The 24,414-nt window shown below is 36.0% G+C and overlaps 2 long non-coding RNA genes across 7 annotated transcripts in view; one reads left to right on the top strand and one right to left on the bottom strand.

Moving 5' to 3' along the window:
• LOC139589997 (uncharacterized) overlaps window positions 1-24,414 on the bottom strand; it is a 144,557-nt gene that overhangs the window by 85,207 nt on the left and 34,936 nt on the right. The gene's annotated exons all lie outside the window — the stretch shown is intronic.
• LOC139589996 (uncharacterized) lies at window positions 11,451-24,123 on the top strand. 6 transcript variants are annotated; one of them, XR_011679186.1, is made up of 4 exons: window positions 11,451-11,722; window positions 12,419-12,529; window positions 12,738-12,861; window positions 15,240-24,123. It is a non-coding gene; the product is annotated as an uncharacterized lncRNA (long non-coding RNA). The 6 variants fall into 6 exon arrangements; XR_011679187.1 differs by having other exon boundaries at window positions 11,457-11,722; window positions 12,738-12,835; window positions 13,978-24,123; XR_011679185.1 differs by having other exon boundaries at window positions 11,462-11,722; window positions 12,738-12,835.

Raw genomic sequence — 24,414 nt, 5'->3', positions numbered from 1 at the left:
AGATTAAAGACAATTTGCAGGATAACTTGTATTATTGTCTGAAGCACTAAAACTTCAACAAAAATTGAGTATTATATTTAACAGGGAAAATCCTATTTTAGCTCTCTTTTTCAGCACTTTACTCGGAGTTCTCATTAACCTTAACAGTGCCATCAGAAAATTCTTGATTGAATGAAATATTCTTCTAACAGAAAAGGCTAGATTTGGATATGATGAATCCCATGAGTAGTGTTAGCAGGTTCAAAAGGTCTGACAGAACTAATACATCAACAGATTCTATACAGCAGAGAGAGTGCCTGATTGGCATACAAAATACAGAGAGACCTTTGTCAACATTACATCCTCTCCCAACATCTTCCCTTACATTAACATTTTCTTGTCTCTCTCCAAAAATTTTCTCTCATTCTTGTCTCTATTAAGAGCCCTGCATAAACCCACTATAAATCCAGAATGTGTCAAAATTCTTGAGAAAAATTTTGTCAAAATTGGCCTTTGCTTTTGCATGCAGACAGCTGCAATGTCAAGCAGACACCTTGTGGGGACTGGGCTAGAACGTTTCCATAAATTTTCAATAAATTTTTCATAATTTTATGCGGACCAGGTTTTAGGGGATGAGGCACTTTTTGATTTTGTCTGCAATGTGAACTGAATTTCAGTTTAGTAGTTTGAATTGATACCTTAGGAGGATGAATTCAGGAGGCTGGATCAAAGCTGAAATTACTCTTATTTCCGGGAGAGGGAAAAAAAAAAAGGATATCATTAAGAATTAAAATCCCTCATTTGGATGTCATAGAACATAGTTAAGAATTTATGTTTTGTGATGCCTCAGTAGAGAATTACATTATTTTTTATCAAGGTGCAGAGTTCAAACAGCTGACCATACTGAGGCATACTGTCTTAAAGACATATTTTCTAACCTGAAATTCCAAGGTTTTTTCCAGATAGATTTTAAGTGGTTAACAGACATATAGGGGTTATAGTCTGCATTGTCTCTTAAGTGACAATTTTTTTAAAATCCCAGATAGTCAGAAGTATAACTCCACTGTAATTCCTACAGATAGTCTGTATCAGTCAAACTATTTTTTAAGATTGAAAAAATATTTCAAAGCAAACATCAGAAATAAAGATTCTTTTTCAAATGTGAATCATCCATATTCTTGTGAGCAGAGTCATGAAAAATAAAAAAGTTAACCTAATTATACTTTTCTCATAAATTACCAGTGAAGAAAAATCTTCCTGAGGGAAGAAAATATTTAAACATAGTTAGTTTTCAAGCTAGCTTTTATTTCTGTTTTTCTTCAATTCTCTACATCATGTCCTATTTATGATAATGGCACATAAAGCTAAACAAGGGCTATTTTCTACTGGTTTTCTGCTACAGCAACAGTGTAGCATCCATATCCCCTCTGAATAATTTGGTGTTTTGCAAAAGTACATAAAGGATTGCCACAATTTTGCCAAATATCAGTATACTGAGTATTAGGAATACTTCCCTTTTAAGTTATTTTTCATCCTGAATTTGTCTTCATTGACTGAATACTGAGCTGTTATACAACTGCACACAGTACAAGTCAAGATGACAGAGACAGTGACTGTGACTGGTTTTAACCCAGCAGAGGGGGAAAACAGTGCAAGGATTATTACTGAAGTCCCTATTATACCTTCATTAAAAGAAATAAGAAGGTTTAGGGCACTCAAACAGAGATAACAACTGAAAAATGTACAAGGTGTTTTATGAAGATTTTATTTCAAAACATTTTTCCCTGCTAACTTTGCCTATCATTCTATTGCAAAGATTTTAGTTGTGACCTCCTTTATTTTGTTAGAGATCAAAAATCACATACATTAATGTATTCAGGTGCAAAAAAGTTGTGAAATTTAATTAGCTACAATTGGTTTAAAAATGGGATACAGAAATGAATATGATAATGACTGTCATAAGCAAACTTTCCTTTTATACTTTAAATCACAGTTTTTCTGTTCTGTCCCCTCCTCTATAACTTTATTTGATTAAGTAGTTCTATTCTGATCTTACTAAAAATAACGAACAATTGAAATTTAGTCTGTGTTAGCATGAGGGGCTTTCAGTCTGCCCCAGGGCAAATTCTGCTCAGTGTCAAGGGCGTAAGTAAAGGCAGAGAATGAGCTCATTTCACATTCTAGTTCCATGAAAAAATCAAAGTTGTTCAGTAGTTAATATCTTTTCTACCCAAATATCCTAGTAATTAAAGGACTGTGCTCTACTCTTTTCCTCCAGGACCCCAAACCTCATAAATTTTGGTTCTTTGGGTTCAAAGTGATCTCAAATTCATTTCTCCCTAATCGGTTAGCTCATTAAGCAACTTTAACCACCTTATGTAACAGCTTTTATGTTAAATAAATTATAATAAGGAATCAATAGTAAAGCAAGCCTGATCAGGAAGAGGATCAAAGCTTTATACACAGATTATTTCTGCACGTCCTTGGAGTGTGATCTCTATGAAATTAAGGGCAGATGCTTAATAGTCTACAAAATAATTTTTATATTACAAGTACACAGATACATGACCAGTCTCATGTGCATATGGGTTTTCAAACAGCCACCAAAAGTGGTAAAAACTCAAATATGTACAGGTAAAAACTCAAAACACTTCAAGTTACTTAAATATCTTTTGGCTGTTCAAATTTGCAATTATTTTGTAAACAATAGCATAAACAAAACACTTCTAACCTTATTTTTCTTAAATAACTGTATTTTAAAATATTGCATAATCTTTCATATAGTCATTCCTTCATCATTTACATTCTCTAACATGTGATTAAGTAATAAAAACTTTCTAATTTTCCAGCACTATATAAAACAAGGTTTCTTTTCTGGGAAATTGGCAATGTTTGTATTGGTTTTAATATTTAACGAATGGCACAAATGTGCTGATTCCCCACTTCTTGTATGAAAGCAGTGGGAAAAATACAGGAGGAAAAAAGTTAAGGTTTGTTTGTAGAAAAAATTTCACTCAGAACACAAACAATTCTTGCTGAAAGTTTTACTCTTCTCTGGAGTGCCACTTTCTAAAGTGTGTTGAGGGGTGCAGCTTTTATAATCTCAGTGATTTGCAGGTAGTATCTGCTTTGTGTACAAGTGGAAGGACAGTTTATTCTAGCTGCCAATTCCACCCAACTTGTGGCCTACGAGTGAAGAAGGCAAGGTTTGGTTTGGTCTGGTGTGATTCTATCTGGCTTGGATTTTTAATCAGGTATCACCACTAATAACATTTCTGTAACTGAAACTTGACTTCTAACTTGGTTGATGAAATGGGAGCCAGAATAGAATAAACATCCTTTTCTTCCACAGTCTTCTTTACAGCAAAGAAATCTACTAAAGCAACAGATTCGGAACGCTTAGGGGTAAGTATCTTCAAAGGGGAACTGACCCTAGAGGGCTGCAAGAAATATTCAACCTTCACAGCTCCCAGTCTTAGTCACCCTTTCTTCCTTGCAGCACCTGATATTATTTGTCTCTGTTCTCAAAATTAGAAAATAGCTCATGGGAATTGTTTATTTGCTGTACCCAAGTAATCAAGCTTCAGAAACAAATGAATACAACAGAACAAGTGGTAAACCCGAGTCTCATCACCTGCTATTTTCAATCATCTGGTGGAGAAAGGGCACTTGCTATTCAGGCTTTCTGGTATACACAGGGACTGGAGCTGGTATACACACGGAACTGATACTCTGATTTCGTTCTGTTATAAAAACTTCCTTAATAATAGCTATAATCTTCATTTGGAGTGCAAGTGTTTTCCATTTTCAAATGTTTCAAACTGATTTTAATATGAATATGTTTAAATATTTTTATGTGGTTCAAAAATTGACAGTTTTAACTTTAGAATAAGAAGATTAAATGCTGTTCTCTTAACTGGGCACTGTGGCTAGACATCACAATTTTTATAATCCTGCACCTTCTGTGTTTCCCTAAATTGTTGGTCCATTCTATAGTTACTGAAAGTTATGTTTAAAGACCTCTGGTGTTCAAAACCTCTCTCCAAAGACTGTTTTTTTACTCACATATATACAGAAAGATATTGCTGCATACATGATGCCAGAAAGTCAGGATAGAGATTTTTCAAATACCATTATAAAGATGCAACTGTTTCCAAGCGTCTAATCTAGCATGTCCAGGTCATTCTAAATTATCATCTATGCCATAATAATACTCAGCCCTGAGGCTGATCTGCAGTCTTAATTAAAATGTTGTGAAGTCAGTTCAAAATAATGGATTAATTATCTGTGGTAGTGTCCCTAAATTTCAGAGAAAGAGACCCACTTCACAATTGGCATGGACTCAGCAGAAGTACATTGATGGTTATCATGGCTGAGCTGACAGCTAAATAGGTTTTAGTGCTGCAGGAACCCAGTCAGGCCCATTTACAGGTGCTCTAAATCCAATGCTTTTATTGTCTCTCTGAACTGCGTTTATGAAACTTCAGAGAGCAGGTGTCCTTAAAAAGTTCTCAAACAATGTCACCTTGTACAGAAGACTCACATTGGAACTTAAGATTTTATATGCTCTCAATATCTTTACAAAGCAAGCATGTATGCATGTTATGGTTGGAGACTTTGAAAATTATTTTTGTTTCATTTCCTAAAGTTTTATTGTACTGAGTGAATCTGCATAATAGCAGAAAAATAATGTCTAAATATGACATTTATTACTCTGCAAGCATCAGTTTTCAGAGCAACATCTGGAGAGAGAGAAATGGTTGATAGATACAAAACTATCTTCTCACACATATAATTCTGCAAGAAACAAAAATTTCTGAGCTTCTGGTAATTAGAAATATAGGTCATAAGAATATTTCCCAAATACTGCCACCAGTATAATGTCTTGTGTACCAATGTTTCTCCTCCCATATGTATAGCTTCTTTTTCCACTCAGCCTCAGTCTCAAAAGTTGTTGCACAACAAAAGTTTATACAGTTTATTAAGGGAGATAGAACACAATAAGGGTCTTGATCTGAGTTTGACTAGCCTCCCCTTAAACAGATGGCAAAATCAAGTGCCATGTGAGACAGAACCTTCCTTTACAGAGTTATCCTTCTCAATGCTTTACCCACCCATCACCCAGCAAGGAGTGCTGCATTGCTCTGCTGTGTTGCCTGAGCTCTCTCTCATGTTTCTGGTTCTAATCCAGGAGAGGTTGGGCTCTCTCTTTCATCCAGACCATTCGGGTTAAAAGGCGCCCCACTGATCTACATTAGGAATCACATGCCCAGTCTTCATTTTACAATTTTCAGTTTCTTTGCTTGGTGACTTAATATTTTCATAAGGAACTATATTCTTTTATTTACTTCAAGCCTTCTATAATTTAATTATACTTTTGCTCTTATATGACAAAACCAGGGCAGGAAATTTCTTTGTTTTATTTTTTCATATATGCTTATTTGATCATTCATTATTTCCTAGACATACCTGGTTTCCATTTTTTCCTTTCAGAAAAAAAATTGCAGTTCTTTTACATTCCTATTAGTTCTTTAATGCCCTTGAACATTCTTATTTTGTATGAATACACTGTATTTCATCTTTATTTATTTTTTACAGTGGTTAGAAAATTAATTTTGCATTTAACAATTTACAAGTATTTGGCCTCTTCTATATTCCCAATTTTAAAGTTTCTTCAATTTATTTAATACACTGAGCAGATTATTTTTCTGAAACTGCATAACTGATTTATTAATCATTAACATTTGGATATTTGTCATTAGAGTCCTTGTAGGACTGCCATCAAACACCTGAAAAGCAGATCTCCTGTGTGAATAGCTAAAGTATGAATAGATCAAATACATTCTATGAATAATATTACAGCCAAATGGTAACTTTAAATAGGACAAACTATTCATAGATGGGGACATTTTGAAAAATAAGGCTCTATGACTTAAGTAATTTAAAAGTTTGTGAAAATTAAGATTTTTAAATTCTTAGATTGTAAAGAAGAATACAACTCTTCATCTCTTCTCATTCAATAGCTGTATAAATTCAATGTGAATGGTTTCAATGCAGAAGAACAGGAACACATGAACACTACTTTCATAAGGGAAAAACCTTTAAAATTAGATGTTTATATTAAACTTCTTAATGTTTGTTGGATATCAAGAACAGAGGAAGGAAACTCAAAAAATTACCTGGCTATCTAAGCTATTTCCAGGGATTTTAGACAATCCCTGAAAAGCATTTAATATCTTTCAGGTTCAAAGTGCTACCTAAGTCCTTTAACCATCTTTAGAAATGTTACCCTTAAAAAAATGGCCTGTTATGCAAAGAGACATCTCCTTCTACTGAAACTGAAACAATGGGTGTAGGATTGTAATTTTAAGCAGTAATTTAAAAGATGGAATGTTAAACAATAATAACTCAACCAGCTTTAGCCACAAAATAACCTTTCCTGCCTCTTCTTTCCTTCTCCTTTTTTTTTTTCTTCAGCATTTCCCTATAAAACTGCAAGTCTCCTCAAAAAAAAAAATGAAATGGGGCAGTAGATGTTCAAAGGTATTATTAATGTTCCTGTCAGAGTAGTTTCTTGTCTGCTGGGAAATTGCTCATTTATGGTGAACCAGACCTCGACTATACATGGAGCTTTATAAGTCAAAAAAAGTTCCCCTCTCAATAATAAAGAAAGAACTTTGAAATAATGCATTAAAAATGTCACTGAGGGCACTGTTGATGACTAATGAGTGACTTGAAAAGGATGAGTGCAATGTTTAGTCTTATAAGATTATTTATTGACTGTACTTTTACCTCATGTATTTTTTGATTAACCTTTTTTGAAATACAAGAATTACTCTGTGTCTGTCACCATGTTTATGAGGTTTTGGTGCTAGAGATTAATGGATGAAGATATACTACAAAAGATTTTTTCTCTTTTCTTATTATATTTTAAAGGGGAAATAAGTCACTGCTCCCAGTGCTTCATCCATGCTAATGGCAGCCTGCATATTTGCAGTTACTTGCAGGCATCAGTTTTCCTTTTTTATCACAAACTTGGTATCTACAAACTTCTTTTAAACAGAAAACCCAACTATTTATATGAATAATAACTTGTGCTTAAAATGTACATTTTTATAATTGCCTTGGTTAAATGTTTAGGTTAATTTAAATTAGACAACAATCTCATATATTTAACAAAATAATTCATAACAAGCCCTTCACAGGAAATAAACAAATTAGGATAGTTAGAAATTGCATGAAGAATTGAATGGTAAAGCAAAACAAACCCACAACTTTGATCCTTCCTCTTGACAGAACTAAGAAAAGCCAGCTTCAAATTTTGCCGTGACATCCAGAGAATAAAACACATTTGATATCTCAGGCACAAACTTGGCATTTCAGTGAGAACAAACGACACTGAGCAGGAATAGTATGATTATACCTTTATGGTGAGTAATGAAGCGAAACTGGTGACAAAAGTGAGAAGAATGCAACTGGCAAGATCAGAGAGGCAGTGAGGGAGGATCTACACCTCACACACATTAGCTCAATGTCATCCTGGCCTGCATCAGCAATAGTGTGGCCAGCACCGCTACAGAAGTGATTGTCCCCCTGCCAGCATCAGTCCCCCTGTACCCAGCACTGGTGAGGCCACACCTCTCATCCTGTGTCCAGTTCTGGGCCCCTCACTGCAGGAAAGACACTGAGGGGCTGGAGGGTGCCCAGAGAAGAGCAACAGAGCTGGGGAAGGATCTGGAGCACAAGTCATGAAGAACAGCTGAGGGAACGGAGGTTGTTTGACCTGGAGAAAAGGAGGCTCAGGGGAGACCTTATTGCTCTCTACACCTGAAAGGAGGCTGTAGAGAAATGGGGGTTGGTCTCTTCTCCCAGGCTGCTGGTGACAGGACAAGAAGAAATACCTTCACATTGAGCCAGAGGAGATTTAGGCTGGATCTTGGGAAAAATATCTTCAATGAAGGGCTGTTCAGATATTGGAATAGCTTGCCTAGGGCAGTGATGTAATAACCATCCTGAAAGTATTGAAAAAGCATGCAGATATGGCACTTGAAAGCATGATTTAGAGGTGAACATGGCAGTCTCAGGTAACAGTTAGACTCAATGACTTAAGTGGTCATTTCCAACCCCAATGACTCAGTGACTCTATGTGGTTTAGAGGGAAAAAAAAGAGCAGAAAATTAAAAGAAAAAAAGAGACATTTCAATGTTTTTGCAGAAGAAAATGTCTCTTGTAACTTATTAGACAAATCTGCTCACTGTGTATAGAATTCTAGTAGAAACCTAGTGAGTAAATTAAGACAGAAATTTTCATATCTAATGTGGAGATGAATAAAATCTCAGGTAAAATTATTTTAGTAATACAAAAGCATTTTACAAATCTGAGTTGGTAAAAAGTCAGAAAAAATGTGCTGTTTACTGTGAGATTATCCAACTTTTAGTATAGGATTCAGGCCCTTGAACTCTGTCCCACTTTTACTTTTTTTGTTTAGATTAGTATTTTTCACATGTCTAGAAGTAATGTCTCTCTGCTTCCAGAAACCAGGATTTTATACTTTACATTTTTCTCAATTATTTGGTTCTGAATGGCAGGTAGTTTCTTTCTTCTCTTCACTCTGCATATGTCTCTTCCTCTTCAATTTCATCTCCTCTCCTCCCATCTCCTCTCCTGTCAATGTGTGGGCTTCTGCTCTTGCAAAATTGCAATAATTTGATTTATTCACTTCTGTGATGAAAGAGAATTTTTATGAAGAGTTACAGTGTCTCAACTGACACAGAATGGCTTTTTAGCTCTAGCAATTTGTTTGTGTGTTTAAGTCTTTGTATTTCTTTTCAAGCTTTTTTCAAATATTTTTAAAATCTAGTGAAGTTCATATGTTGTAATCTGTTTCTTATTGGAGGTATCAAACCACACACTTTAGTTTTTTCATCAGTAGTCTCATTGAAACTATCAGGACAGTTTACATACCTGAACTTCAACAAGAGGTTTATAAATCTTATTTCTGAGAGAGGTATCAATACCACATTACTTTTCAGTGTCTGAACTGCCACATTGCTCTCTGTCTGCCTCAGTTTCCATGCTTTCATCTTTCTTCCTCTCTCAGGGGACATCTACAAGTCTACACAGCTGTCATAACTACCACTAGACTTGTGCTAACTGATCTAAGATGAAGGATTCTCAGAGACAGAGCTGTGCTTATTCCATGCAAGAATATTAGTGTGGGAGAGAGGAGAGAAAAAAAGACTAACTCTGTAGGTTGCTCTTCAAGCATTTGTCAGGGATATGCAACACAGAGATTCATGGAGATTCTAGTCCCAGGAAATTTGAGATAAATATGCAAAAGTGATACAATTTTCAGTGGAATCACTGGGAAAAAACTCTCAAATTGCTCCAGCATATGTGGGTTTTGCATATACATAGGGAAATTAAATTCAAGTTCTGGCTCCAAATCTCTTTCATATGAACAAGTAACACTGCTCCTTGTGAGTGGTGCAGCTGAGGGTTGATCTTATTTTTCATGGATAAAGGAGATTACAAAAATGTCTTAATGTAATAAAATTAGAACCTTAAATAGATTGATCTTTGTAGCCGACAGGAAAGCACATACCTCTGCCTAGAACAGAGATTTAAGAACCTGTGTCATACTCTATTTTTTTTCGTTTTATACCCAGAACATCTGTGAGTCTTCTCACAGCCTCGTAGTTCTTACCATGGGATCTTCTGTGTGAGAAGTTTGGTTTGATGGATGTCCCCTCTAATTAGGTTATGCAGCGCTGATTTTACCCTGCCTTAATACTTTTTTAAGGAAATACTCCAATGAAATGTAGTTCAACACAGCCTAAGGTACTATACATCAAAAGAACCACTGACCTCTTCAACTGTGCTCCTCTAGTGCTCAGTAAATGTGATGTCATTAAACAGAGCTAAGTTGGAATGTAAAGAAGGGTAAGCAGTGTTGCAGACCTGAATTTTGCCATATGGCACTCTTGGAGACTGCTACCATTGCTCAGCTGATACACAGTAATTAAAGTGAATTTCATTGTGTGTAAATCCCTTAAATGCTTCCTAAATCTCTCAGAAGGATCCTGGCAGAATGATATGTACTACTGTACTGCTTTCTTGCCTCTACAACACTTTTACAATTATAACCAGATTTCTTCCTTAGTTCAGTACTGCCCTTAACACTCTTATTGTTTTCCATAGCTACAAGTCATGATCTGTATTCTCTTCCTGTTGTGAAACATGTCAGAGTATGTGTCTGTCTGATTAACAACATCAGACTCACGTCTTACCTTTCTACAGTGGAACATACTCCATTGTGAGGATGCAAGGGAATTGAGTTTGTGATGTCTTGTACAACACTGTGAAGATTAATGTACACTGCTGAATCTCTGACTACAGGAGTTCCCACTGGACAACATGATGGGAACAGTATGGTATTTTGTTATCTATGGCCATGACATTATGTCCTAGTTTCACGCACCACAGTATACAGAAGTTGTTCTATTCAGAGAAGTTACTTACAGAAATGATGTAGGTGGAATAGCACAAAGACAAAAATTACTTGATCAAAATGAAGCATCCCACGATTCTTCCTAAGAAAGCGTGTTGTTTTGTAATTACATTAAACAATTTCCCAAAAACTGGCCCCTTGCAGATATGTGCTACTCTGCATGATTCTGAATGTCAGGTGTTTTCAGTAGTTCTCACCTCCACCTAGCTTCCAGGCATTCTATAAAATTCTCAATATGGCTGTGTAATATATTTCTGCTGTGATTCCTGGTATTTGTCATGATCAGACACTGAGCTGGGTTAAAAGGCAGTAAGTACAATGCTTGCTCGTATAGTTTCTCTTAGATGTCAGACTGCATCCTTCACACCCTTTTATCTCCCTTGCTCTGCTATTTTCTTTCTACGGTGAAAGACTTTGCAATGGCTCTACTTTGCCCTTGGTCTTTACTGTCATAGGGCTTTATAACATGCAGGTTAAAGCTCTCCTTTCCATAACTAGAGCCAACAGAGGAGGCTTCATCCTGAAGTTGCTTTAATGATAAAGCAATGTCTTCTCAGCAATTCAGCAGTATTTCAGAAAGGCATCAGAAATTTAAAAAAAGTGGCCTGTTGAATAGGCTGAACTGGATTTTAGAGCCATTCCCACTAGATTTCACCTGTCGTATATTGGGGGAGGGGTATTATTGATCTACTTTTGAGTGGAATTTTAGTATTTTAGAATAAAAGTATTTTCCGAGATAAAAATTATTTTGAAACTAATGCATGAGACAGAGTGCTAGATGAATAGAGAGGATTTTTTTTTTTCCACAAAAGCCCTATAAAGACTATCTTTACGTGTTTGCACACTCAAAACAAAAAGAAAAAAAAGGAAAAGAAAATTAAAAAGCCTTGGATGCAGTGTAGTTAGCTCTAGAGTCTCTATCACAGTACCAATTCTGAGCTGTCAGAAGGCTGCTCTATTTTATTCTTTTTTTTCTCTCTCTGTGTGACACATTTTAGCTTTCTACAAAAAGGGAATAAAGGGGAAGCAGCTCCAGCTAGCCTTGGAAAAGCTATTTAGCTTGCATATTGTGGAACTGTCTTCCCTAGCTATAGTTACTGCCATTTTATAACACTGCAGCATATTGGATCAAAGACTAGAACTGCCACCTCCTGTTTACAATGGGCTGGAGCAGTCACAGAATTGTCAGGGCTACTTTCTGTCTCGGTGTGATTGGAAATAAGACTGAAAACGGTAGGTTGCTACCAACAGGTTCATTTCTTTTTTTGTTATTTAATTTTTGGCTTTCTGCAACCTGCAATGTCAATGCAAGTAAAGCTAAAAACATTTAACCCAGAAGGGCAAGTATCTTTTTTAATCCTTTCAAATATTCTTGAGTATACCTGGGATAACAGGCACAAGTATGCATGCAATACTATTGTTTCAGAGATAATTTCAAAGGCAAAACCATTGAACCAGGAAAAAAAACCTAAAAATAATCCTTGAAGTGTGTTCTAGATTTTTAATATATGTTATGCTGAGACAAGAGCTGTTAGACTACATAAACACTATGTCCCAAGACTTAGAAAGATTATTTTTGTAGCTCTGCCAGTACCAAATTTTTGTTAGAGTCATCAGTGATTTTCATTTTGCAGTGACAATATGGTGTTTAAAAATATAAATTGACTGCTTAGAATACTTCCTTTTAAAAGTGAAATTGCATTCCATGTATCCGGGGGGTGTTATCTTGGGGCTCTGGTAGAATAAGAAGCATTTGGCAGGCAGATTTCTAGTTTATATATCTGATTTACCTTTCCAACTTTAAGAAACTAATTTTGTTGCTTATACTCACAAAAAAGAGACATAGAGAAGAGAGACAATAGACTGCAATTTTCACACTGGAGTAAAATACAAACTTTTAGATTCCCATCACTGTGTCTGTTAATTCAGGTACCTTAGCAAGAAGATGTGCATATGCCTCTAAAGTTGGGTTTTCAAGAGACAAAAGAAACACAAACAAGAAACATGAGTACTCACGATGTTCTTATAACACCAGCTAAGGTAAGAGACCTGTGTCTTTCTTCTGTCACTTCTTATATCCCTTAAACAAACAATCTCATTCCTTTTCCTGCATGTGCCTTGTGCAAGACCTAGGAATTGCATCATTGCTCCCATTTAGTGTTGCTAGTTGGTTACTTAGGGGTGCATGCTGTAATGTGAAAAATAATGGGATAAAGATGAAGCTGATCTGCTGCTTTCTTTCTTGCAGTGGGCTTTGACGTATGCTGAGATCAGAGAGCAAGATGCATGCTGCACCATGGGAACAAGGATCTTATGAGGATATTTGGTATCTATAATAGACCATCTGTATGTGATTTAAGTCACTCTCAAAGGTGCAACCCTTCTGCTTACTTCTTTTGTGTTTTTTATTGAAAGGTTGACTTGTATGTGCAAGCATCAGTTTGTGGACTCAGCGATAACTGAAGGACTATTGTCTAGAGACTTCTAAAGGGTTTTTGCAGTCTGTACAGGTCCCCTTTTTCCTTCATGGTCCAACTAGAAGTGCTTATATTTTTAGTTTCAGAAGTTTCTGCTTTGATGCTGGTGGTGACTGTGCACCCATCACCATCATGCACACTGGATGTGTAATATTTTAAGGGATTAAACTTTGACAACACTCTTTCCTTAGGTCTCACAATGGTGTATACAAAACAGAGTATGAACTATTTGGTACCTTATATAGTCTGGTATATTGAAAAAAAAATTGACACACTGCTAAGTACATATTTTGTAGAACTTTTAGAAAACTGGATCAAAAGTTGCATTTGCATCTCCCTTCCTTTTTTTTCCTTTTTTTTTTGTGCTTTTGTGAATGAAAGTATACATATATATATATATCTGTAAAGCATTTGGGACTGAAAAGTAAACAATTTTTTTCTCAAATATTTTCTGCTTTCTGCATTGAGAGATCCTTAGGTTAATGAAATCTCTTCAGCATTTTTTCTAAACTCACCTTCAATAATGAAGAGACACAAGACTTTGCATTTTGGGTCTGTTAATAGAAGAACTATGTCAATGGAAACTAATTCAAGAAGAAAAGCTGGCACTCAGAACATAAATAGGACCTAGAAATGCAGCTCCTAGAATTTCCAGCCTGCTTCTGTATCATAATAAAATAGAGTGATTATAATTACTACCTAGCTATAACTGTATCTTTTAATTAATTACCTTTTCTGACAGACATGTAGGCTCACACATTGATGCATTAAGATTTGGGCCATGTTTTTTAATATTCTTTTTCTACCCTTGGTATCCTTGTGTGTATTTGCTCAAAAGCGAAGCCAAGATGAACCATTTACTTTCTTTGTATTTACCAAAATTTATTAAATTAGTGGTGCAAAGAACACTTAATTCACATCCACACATCAGACCCACTTCAAGTAATATTCTAGTACCATTCCTGCTACTCCTTCTTGCCTTGTATATTAACTTTAAATATCTTCTTCGAGTTCCTCTCTATGTGAAACTGTTTAAAATAAAGCAAGGAAAGAACTCTGGTGGTTACAGGAGCACTCCAGAATAGCTTTCTCTGCCTCAAGTCTCCAATTGGAAAAATTATTTCTCATTAATGACTCAACTCTCATTGAATTTTGGAAACATTTCACATGGAACTGAAAAGAAATACTTTACAAGGAGAGGAACTGTGTCCTTGCCATGTAGTGGATGGGAGATTACATTCAGCCATTTCTTTCCTCTTTTCTTCTAACTGCAGTCTGCAAGTCCTCTTTCAGCAATATTATCCCAGAGGAGGGAAAAAAAATCCCTGAAATGTTTGTTAGATAAAAGGCATTCTTTAAAAAAAGAAAATATATTAATTTGAATACTGTTACTTAGGCAACGTCAGAGATTCAGCATAGCTTATCACTTACTAAGAAGGAAAATTGCTCCAGGTACATGTAAATCTAGTTCATATAATTTCTTTATGCTCTTGGAAAGCTACCAGTTAATCCCAGACCACCTGGTCAGGCTCTCTCTTGTTTTTGAACCTAACAACTTAGTTAAACATCTGGCCCAGTCAAGGAAAAATAAGGGAAAAAAGGTCTAGCTGGGTCACTTTCTCTCTTCATAAATAAGAGTAAAGTCGGGCATTCCTTAACTATTTCACCTGTGATTTGGATTTCATTTTTCTTTTGAGAGAACAGACTTGTTGGGACGATGACTTTAAAATCCCTTTCCTATGTTGATATTTATAAACCACAGAGGGTGGAGGTTAAGCTCTGGCTCTGTTTTCAACGGCTTCTCTCATCAGCCAAGGTCAGGAGCTGAGCTCCTGAGGGACCTTGGGTTCACAGTTTTATTGCCAATGAGTAATGCCTTGAAACTGCATCCAGTTCTGCACTTCAGAAGTTTATGTGGTGCTGTTTTTAGTATCTTGATTAAAACTTAGTAGTAAACATAAAGTAACTCTCCTGTCACTATATATTTTCAAGTTTTATTATTTTTTCACCACTCCTCTTTATGATCAGAGTAATAAATGCACCTATACAGGTTTTTCCCTGACATTTTATGCTTCTGACTCCATGAATAAAATCTGCTATAGAAATGCTGAAACAATGTCTCAGGCAGTTAAATAAGCAGAATGACCTTATTAAATTGATGTTTTTCAATATTTAAAAGTAAGACATTTTTTAGATAAAATATGCAATTCACCAGTTTGTGTTGACATTCTTTTTTTCTTTTTCCTTTTTCTCTTTTTTCTCTTTTTATTCAGTAAAAGAAAATCCGGAATTGCTCACCTCCACCTGCAAATAAATGTGGAAAGAAGCAGCCTGGACAGATTTACCCTTACAGAACATAATTATGATAATAGCTACACATAGATTTATTTAAGATTACCCCTATTCTTGGCATTTTCTTAAAGATTTGTGGAACTCTTAGCATCTCCTCTTCCTTATTTTTTTTCTCCTGGTAGTGCAGTGTGATGATCAGGTTCAGTGTCTAATGAGGCAGCCATTCTGAACACGTAGAGACAAAGAAGAGGTTTCCCTGGCAACGAGGACCATGCCAGAGCTCTCAGAACAGTTATTTCCCCTGTATTCAGGTTCCTTTTCTGTTTAGGATGCCTATTAGTGTGAGTTCACAGGCAAGGCCTGGCAAGCTTTTCAGAGATTACAGCTCCTAAATATACATAACAAAATACAGCTAAGGCTATGATTTATGAGTAAATTAAAAAGTGGTAAGCTGACATGTATTTTTTTCATTTTTACCTTTTTTGATAGAATCTTAAAACAATGATGACTACAAGTTCATTACATATGTCTAAAGTTATTAAATACTGCCCATATCTCTTTAGAACTTCACTGGTCTCAGCAAAATTTGTGTGAGTTCACTGAATTCTGAGCCATATTTCTGCTGTCACTAGAATAAGCATTTATCAAGGTTTTAGATCTGAAACACACATGAATTTAAGCACATAGAGATGTGATGAAATATGTAGAATGGTATTTAATATAACTTGAATTTAAATCTGTTTCAATGTAGAGAAAAATTACAGTAATATATTATTGAAATATTAGATTTTTTTACTATTTAAAAGTAAAATGAAATTAAAATTAAATTATATTCTTTAGTTCAAATCTTTACTTGCATCTGAAATGTATAAGCCTTTTATGATGAAGACTTCTGAAATCAGATTAAGAGATGAGCTTTTCCACATCCTTACAAGTTCTTGACAGAACTGAGAAGATTACTACACCACCCAGCCCAAAGCTTGGTCAGGATCCTGAAATCATTCATGCAGGGATCCAACTCAGCTGAGAGTTTTGATCTGGAAAGTGTTTTCAAAGTGAACCTGCTCACACACCTTAAACATTCAACAGCAATTTCTACTTCATGTACATCAGAAGCACTAATCTCATGTCCATGATATCCACTGGAGAGATGGAATAAAATAGTCCAGGTTGGAAGGGACCTACAAAAATCAGCTAGTCCATCTGATAAAAACATCTATTTAATTCCACTCTCATCAAGCAAGAATTCAAACCAACCAGCTTGCTTTCTCTCTTTCTTTCTTTCTTTCTTTCTTTCTTTCTTTCTTTCTTTCTTTCTTTCTTTCTTTCTTTTTCTCTCTTTCTTTCTTTCTTTCTTTCTTTCTTTCTTTCTTTCTTTCTTTCTTTCTTTCTTCCTTCCTTCCTTCCTTTCTTTCTTTCTTTCTTTTTCTTTCTTTCTTTTTCTTTCTTTCTCTTTCTTTTTCTTTCTTTCTCTTTCTTTCTTTCTTTCTTTCTTTCTTCCTTTCTTTCTTTCTTCCTTTCTTTCTTCTTTCTTTCTTTCTTCCTTTCTTTCTTCCTTCCTTCCTTTCTTCCTTCCTTTCTTCCTTTCTTTCTTTCTTTCTTTCTTTCTTTCTTTCTTTCTTTCTTTCTTTCTTTCTTTCTTTCTTTCTTTCTTTCTTTTTCTTTCTTCCTTTCTTCCTTTCTTCCTTTCTTCCTTTCTTTCCTTTCTTTCTTTCCTTTCTTTCTTTCCCCCCTTCCCCCTTTGCCTTCTGTCCTTCCTTCTGTCCTCTTGTCCTAATAAATACTACATCACTGTATGAAGGAATGGACAGCAAATGTATGAATATTTTGAGGCAATAGAAAGGACTAAAGGACTGTTTCTGGACAGAACTGCAACCAGCTAACTTTTACTGCAGTCATCATTTCATCTGTCAGTAGCTGAACTTTTAAATCTTTTATCCAGCTCATCTAAAAAAAAAAAATTAAAAAAAAAATATATATATATGTATACATACACACATATATCCAGAGCACTTTAAAGTTCTCCAAGCTAAAATTCAAGCATTAGGATCCCAAGAGGAAAAAACCTCCCTACAGCCTTGAGTAAAGAACCTAAAAGGCAGAACTTAATCTCTCTCTCTTCATTATTCACTATTGATGATCTGTAGGAAGCTACATAGTGCCTATGCATACTGAGTGGAGTCCTGCATATTTAGAGAGAACCCTAGGCAGTGGCTTCTTCTGGGATGTTAAACAGATGGCAACTAACTCCTCATGTCTGTGAGACAGGAAGGTTTTCTAACTGTCCTGGAACAAATAGGATCCTTAAAAACAAGCTCTGCAAAGTCCCTTATATCTGGTTCTCAGACACTAACCAAAGCACTTGTCACAAGTTCAGCTGGGATTGATAGGCCTGGGAAGAGATTGCTTGGCTCTCCTTTATATCCTGTCTCATATTCAATTCCATTATATGTAAAGTAAGGCAGTTGCAAAGTAGTGAGAAACTAAGAAAAATAAAAAATGATAAATAGGAGTAAAAATAAATTAAAAAGTGGGATCTTGCTTTGAGCCTGTAAGGAAGATATTTTCATTTTTTTATCCTGTGAAGATTGCAAAGGAAACTCATTTCAGCTTTGTAAGACCACAACGATTGCTTCAGACACAAAATGAATCAAACCACTTGTTGGATTATGTGGGTGGTATTTCCACTCTTCCCTAGTGGGATAATTCACAGCCTGCAGCTGTGGCATGAAAACTTAAATATTTTTTCTCTTTCTGTCTGGATTTAAAAGGAAGGACCTGCATTCATTTGCTGTTTTAAGGAAAAAGGAAAAAGAAATTGAAGGCCCATTAAAGATTAGTAGTGTGAAACAGAGCAGTCATAAAACAAAACTGCATAAACAAAGAAGGAATTAATTTGCATCTTTTTAAGCAGTTATAGTCTAGTATTTGAAAGTGACTGAGAAGATATGTACTTGCCCAGGTGTATTAATAACAAGATAATGGTTGTAAACAACCCCTTTTGTACTGTTAAGAATCATGACTCTTTACTTACCTGCTCTTAAAGAATTGTTTTCCTTTTATACAACAAAATTTTTAGTACTATTATTACCTTTGGAAACAATTTTCTTGGATTCTTTGTGTGCAATTCAAACAAATTAGATGATACATAAACTATACATTTGCTATTCTGTATCATTAAAAACTCTTTGCAAATTCCCAGCAGAACTTAATTTCCAAGTACATTTTTATTAGTCTAGGAATATCTTCTCCAAGGGGGAAAAAAAAACAACCAACCAAAACACACAAAATCCAGAGCAACAAAAATCAACCCCAAACAAGTAAACTTGAATTCAATGCTTCTCTTCTAATCCAACATAAAGTTGATCTTCCATGACACATTTCTTAAAAACTGCATTAAAGTTTTTCCATACCCTGTAAATTATTTTCTTTCCTTAATAGCTTGTTGTACTGTTTGCCAGTACAATGACTAGGAAATCACTATTAACACTTAAGCTAATTAAGGTTTTCAGAAAACATTGGTTACGATGTTCTCATTAGCAGACTTTAAAAAAATACTTTTCAGATATATGAAAAAGAAGATTGCTTTTAAATCTCAAGAAATGAATGTAAGTGTTCATATTCTGGTACATTAACAGTTTGTTCCAGTACATTGATATTTTATGTGGAAATCCTACTCTGCAATTAATATGCTTGATGCAAATTGAAAAACCTATAATCCATCCTTTTCTGTTGTATTGTAAGAGCATACTATTATTGAGAAGCTACAGGGTATCAGAACCATTTTTTTAAAGTTGAATGCCCATTACCTTAAATCTGCATATAAAATAGTTTGCTTTCATAGTAGGTAATATATAACTGACTTTACCATGATACACATGAAAATATAACAAAAAACAATAATAACAATAATAATAATTAGTCCACTGTGTTTCACCTCCACAATTACATATTTTAGCATTAGTAAATAAAAATAGCTTAAAATTAAACACAAAAACCTAATGAAATATCTGACTGTTCTAGATAATGAGATATCTGCATGGTCACCTAATGTATTAAGTTTGAAAATAATTTGGTCTTTATTATATTTTTGGAAATTTCCCAAATCTACTGAAAAGCAAAAGTTATATTTTTTGAACATAAAATAAAAGTTAATAATTGTGTAAATGTAAATAAAACATGTCTATGCCACATACTATCCCCTAGAGACATTTTCAGTTGAGGTGATTGTCAATGATTGATTGATACTGAGATATCCTTTCCCCTGGATTATATAGTATGAAAGAGCAGGGTTCTGATGGGTTGACCCTGGCTGGACAACAAGTGCCCAAAAAACCATCCTCTCAGTCCCCTCCTCTGCTGGACAGAGGGAGAGGAAATATTAGGAAAGGTTCACGGGACAGGAACAGAAACGATCACTTGCAAATTATTGTCACAGGTAAAACAGTTTCAGTGTGGGGAAATTAGTTTGATTTAGTGCAAATGAAATCAGACAAAGCTAATGAGAACTAAAAACAAATCTTCAAAAACATCTCTCCCCCACCCCTCCCTTCTTTCCAGGCTCAAATTTCTAAATTCTCTACCTCTTTCTCAACAGCAGTGCAGGCAGATGGGGAATGTTGTTGTCAGTTCAACACACATTGTCACTGCTTTCTCCTCAGAAGAAGGACTCCTTCACAAACTTCTCCAACAGGAGTCCTACCCACAGGCTTCAATTCTTCACAAACTGCTCCAGCATGGGTCCCTTCCACAGGATGCAGTCCAGGAGCAGTTCCATCAGTGGGTTTCCCACAGGGTCACAAGTCCTGCCAGCAAACATGCTCCACCATGGGCTCCTCTCTCCATGGGGCCACACGGCCCTACAAAGGACCTGATCCAGCTTGGGCTTCTCACAGTTACATCTTCCTTTGGACAGATCCACCCAGTCTGACATGGGGTTCTCCACAGGCTGCAGGTGGACCTCTGCTTCCTCCTGGGGCTCCATGAGGTGCAGAGACACAACCTGCCTCACCATGGGCTGCAGGGGAATCTCTGGTTCCTAGAGCTCCTCCTCCTCCTCCTCCTCCTTTACTCCCCTTGGTGCCAGCAGAGTTGTTTCTCTCACACATTCTCACTCATCTCTCTGGCTGAAGTTGTCCATACACCCTTTACCTCCCATCCCCACCCTCTTTTTGACTGTTACACCCAGAGTTGCCATTGGACTCTGCCTTGGCCAGCAGTGGGTCTGCCTTGGAGATGGCTGGCACTGGCTCTGTCAAATGTAAGGGAACCTTCTGGCAGTTTCTTTCAGAAGCCACTCCTCTAGCTCCCTGCTACCAACACCTTGAGGTGCAAACACTATTCCACACCTTGCCTCTGTGAATCACATATTTAAAATTTGTCAGAAAAATCCACATTCATCACACAATCTTCACAAAGTTCAATCACATCATTCACATCTACGAAACAATTCCTCACACCAAAAACAAAACAACATCACAACACCAAACAAGTTCCTGGTCTAGAAATTTTTCCATTAACAGTAATGACAGGGTCTCACAGTAACAGGCAACACAGCAACTTCCTGCAGCTGCCTGATTTATACAGACTGCTGGATACTCCACTGCTAGTACTCCTACTTTAGGTGAAGGGAAATTAAGACCTCATGTATCAAATACCTTGAAAACTCTTTTAAAGCCAGAAAAAGGTTTAATACAAGGAAATAAATAATGTGTAGCAATATATTTATTCCATGTAGAGACACCACTTTTATGTCTGCCATAGAACTCAAGAGATTTTGCTATCTGGTTCATGCAGCAAAAGTAGTTGGGATACTGCATAAGATTGTGAAATCAATATCTTCTTTGAAAGGATTGCTCTCTGAGCAGAATACCCTTTCTGGAGACACAGGCAGCTTTCTGGAAACAGAATATTTGTGAGACCATATTCAGAATTCATCTTATCCTTCTTCAGGAGGAAGCTTTTAATTTTCTTCCTTCTACAGACTTTAAAAGTACTGCTGTCATTTATATATTACAGACCTATCTTGAGCTGGCCTGTATACAGAATATCTAAACCACTGCTCCTGCACTTACCTGCAACAAATAGTTCATACTTCCTTTCTTGATTTCTTCATACTCTGAAAACAAGGTTTCTTATAAGCATATGTAATAATACAGTCTTGCAGGAGCAATTAAAAATAATGAATTAGTGTGCTGGTTTGGGCTGAGGTGGGGTTTACTTTCTTCAGCAGCTAGTGTGGGGCTGTGTTTTGGATTTGTGTAGAACACAAAATGGAATTAGTTATTGCTGAGCATGTTTTACCCAGAGACGAGCCCTTTTCTGCTTCTTGTACGGCCATGCTGGGGGGAAGTTGGAGGTACATGGGAGGTTGGGAGAGCAGCCTGTCACAGCCAGGAGAGGTGGCCTCAACTGACCAAAGGGGTATTCCAGACCATGTGGCATCATGCTCAGCACATAAGTTGGTGGGAAAGAGGAAGAGGGGGATGTTTGGAGTGTTGGTGTTTGTCTTCCCAAGTCACCATTACATGTGATGGGGCCCTGTTCTCCCAGAGATGGCTGACCACCTTCGTGTCCATAGGAAGTAGTGAATTAATTCCTTGTTCTCCTTTGTTTGTGTGTGCTGCTTTTGCTTTTGCTATTAAATTGTCTTTGACTCAACCCAGCTTTTTCATTTTTCCAGCTTTTACCCCTCCAATTCACCCAGCCCAATCTTGATAGTGGGGTAGTGAGTGAGCAGCTTCTTGGGCCTTGCTTACTGCTTGGACTTAAACCATGACAAACACTCAGACATCACAAGAACAAAACCACCTTGAAGTGGTAATGAATGGGAAGTGAAGTTTAAGACTTTGAGGGATGCTGTTGCAGTAACCAAGCAGGAGACTCTAAAAAATTCTGTTTAATATCATAACTTTTTAAGAAAGCACTTTGAAATTCACAATAATGACTTTTACAGATAGTTTCTTATTCTCTGGAAGTTGTCATCACATCTGGATGTATTTGTGAATGGAGATGTATGTATGGTTCATTCCAACCCATTATGTAGACATGTATATTATATTATATTATATTATATATATTATATGTATATTATGTAGACATGTAAGAACATTATTTTTATAGCTAATGTAGCTCTAATCCAAATTTTCCCTTTCCTCTGATTGCAACTTCCTCCTGCAGCTCATCTAGCACTGCTGATCTGTGATTGCTCCTGGTGTATAAGTCTGTTGGAAAAAATTGTCATCCTGAGCCAACAATAGACATGTTCAACTCCAACATCCTCATGAATCAGAAATGTCTATTAGCCACTACTTTCCCCGTAACTTGGTTTAAATTTAGGAAAATGTGTATCAAATTGGGAAGGCATTTTATGTTTTAGGTTCTTCATTCCCAACCTCTGAATGACTACTGAACAGATCATTCTTGTAGGGTGCTATAATATGATGTAGCATAGAGTACTACCATGGTTTACTATTCAACAGCACAACCCTGAGAAACACTGTGACACCTGTCATGGTCAGAGCAGGTGGAGAAAGGAAGGGATCTGCACACTGTAAGGCAGACAGCCACATCCTTCTGGCTAAACATCCATTGTGGAGGAAACAGGCTGATAGCGTTCACAGTGGCTGTGACATGTGGCAGAATTGCATTAATTATGTTCTTCATACTTAATAAAATACCAAAATATGAGCCCTAAAATTAGAAGTACTCAAAGCAAAAATGAGAACAAAATTTATTAAAGTGGTATATAATTGTAAATGAGATTTTATATAAGATATAGGATCCTTTGCATTCTACTTGCAATTATACATATACAGACTATTTTTCTATCTGCTTTTCTTCTCCACTCTTCTTCCCCTAACTGGCTGCTGATTTTTTTCCTCTCTCCTTTTTTCTTTTTTTTAAAAAAGTCCTTCACTCTATCATAGTACTTGTTCCACTTTGTTCCTCTTCCACCATCACACTTCAAAGACTTCCAGGAGTCAGACAAAGTTCTTTCAACAAGGTAACACTTTCCTTCACAGAAAGGAAAAATTCTTCTCTGTTTAAGGCAGGAGCAGTAGGAGCAGTCGAGGTACCCTTACCACCCCTTTTTTTTTTTTTTTTATTTAACATATCCTATATCCATCACTGTTGAAAAAGTATGAGACCAATGCAGTAAGCTACAGTTGTTAAGGGAGACCGACCACATGATTTATTTATTCTCCTCTATTCTCCTCACATCACAGAGGGACTCTCAGTCCCAGACTGAAATAGAATCCAGATCTATCTATCTTTTAGAAGTTTTTTATATCATTGTTCCCAAATTAAATACTCTGCTTTAAGATATAGAAAATTACTTGCTTTAGAAAATAATTTTTCAGATGATTTATTTTAATAATTCAATATTTTTACAAGCCCATATAACTTCAGATTGCTTTTGCAGAGAGGAACTTGAGATTTTTATTTAACTGTATAGTGAAAGCCATCTTAGACTGTCTGACTTTTGAATTTATTTCATTTTTTTTAATTATTGAATTTGAGTACTTAGTTACACTGGGGTTTTTTTGTGGGTTTGTAGATTCTGATATCCACAAATATTAAAAGACAGTACATGACAACAGATATTTTATTTCAATTGTACAGTAACTATCTGTAAAGATGTTGTGATGCAAAAATGATAATCAAGGCTGTCTCAGAGCCAAGCCAAGGAAAACGCTGTTGTTTTCTGGTTTCTGTAGAGGCTTTAAAATCTTACCAAGCTATTGACATATACAGTTTGACATTGACAGTTCCTGAGGACATTTTATTCACCTAATGGGCTGAATATATTTTATTTGTAAAAAGACAATATCATTAATAAACAGTTTTATTTTGCTTGTTTGATTGTTTTCTGGTTTATTTTTTTAATTTCAGTACATGCTGTATTTTTTTGCAAACTTAGGTAAAGCTAGTAAATTACATTATAGCTCTGAACATGTACACCTTGAAAAGTCAAACAAACCAGTTTTGACACTCTTCGTAGGAAATTGCAATTGTAGCATACAGTAAGAAGACTTTACAGATAGTGTGTGTTTCAATAAATAAATGTTAAGCAAGGTTGGTTTGTTTTTTGGGGGGAGCTACAGTGATGTCTTCTGTGAGCAGGACCCCATGTCAGAGCAGGTCAGGTGGATG

Source organism: Agelaius tricolor, unplaced genomic scaffold (assembly GCF_023055355.1).
Source record: "Agelaius tricolor isolate 1412-34295 unplaced genomic scaffold, bAgeTri1.0.p SCAF_5, whole genome shotgun sequence".
Classification (NCBI taxonomy): Eukaryota; Metazoa; Chordata; class Aves; order Passeriformes; family Icteridae; genus Agelaius; species Agelaius tricolor.
This window is presented reverse-complemented; position numbering and strand designations above follow the sequence as displayed.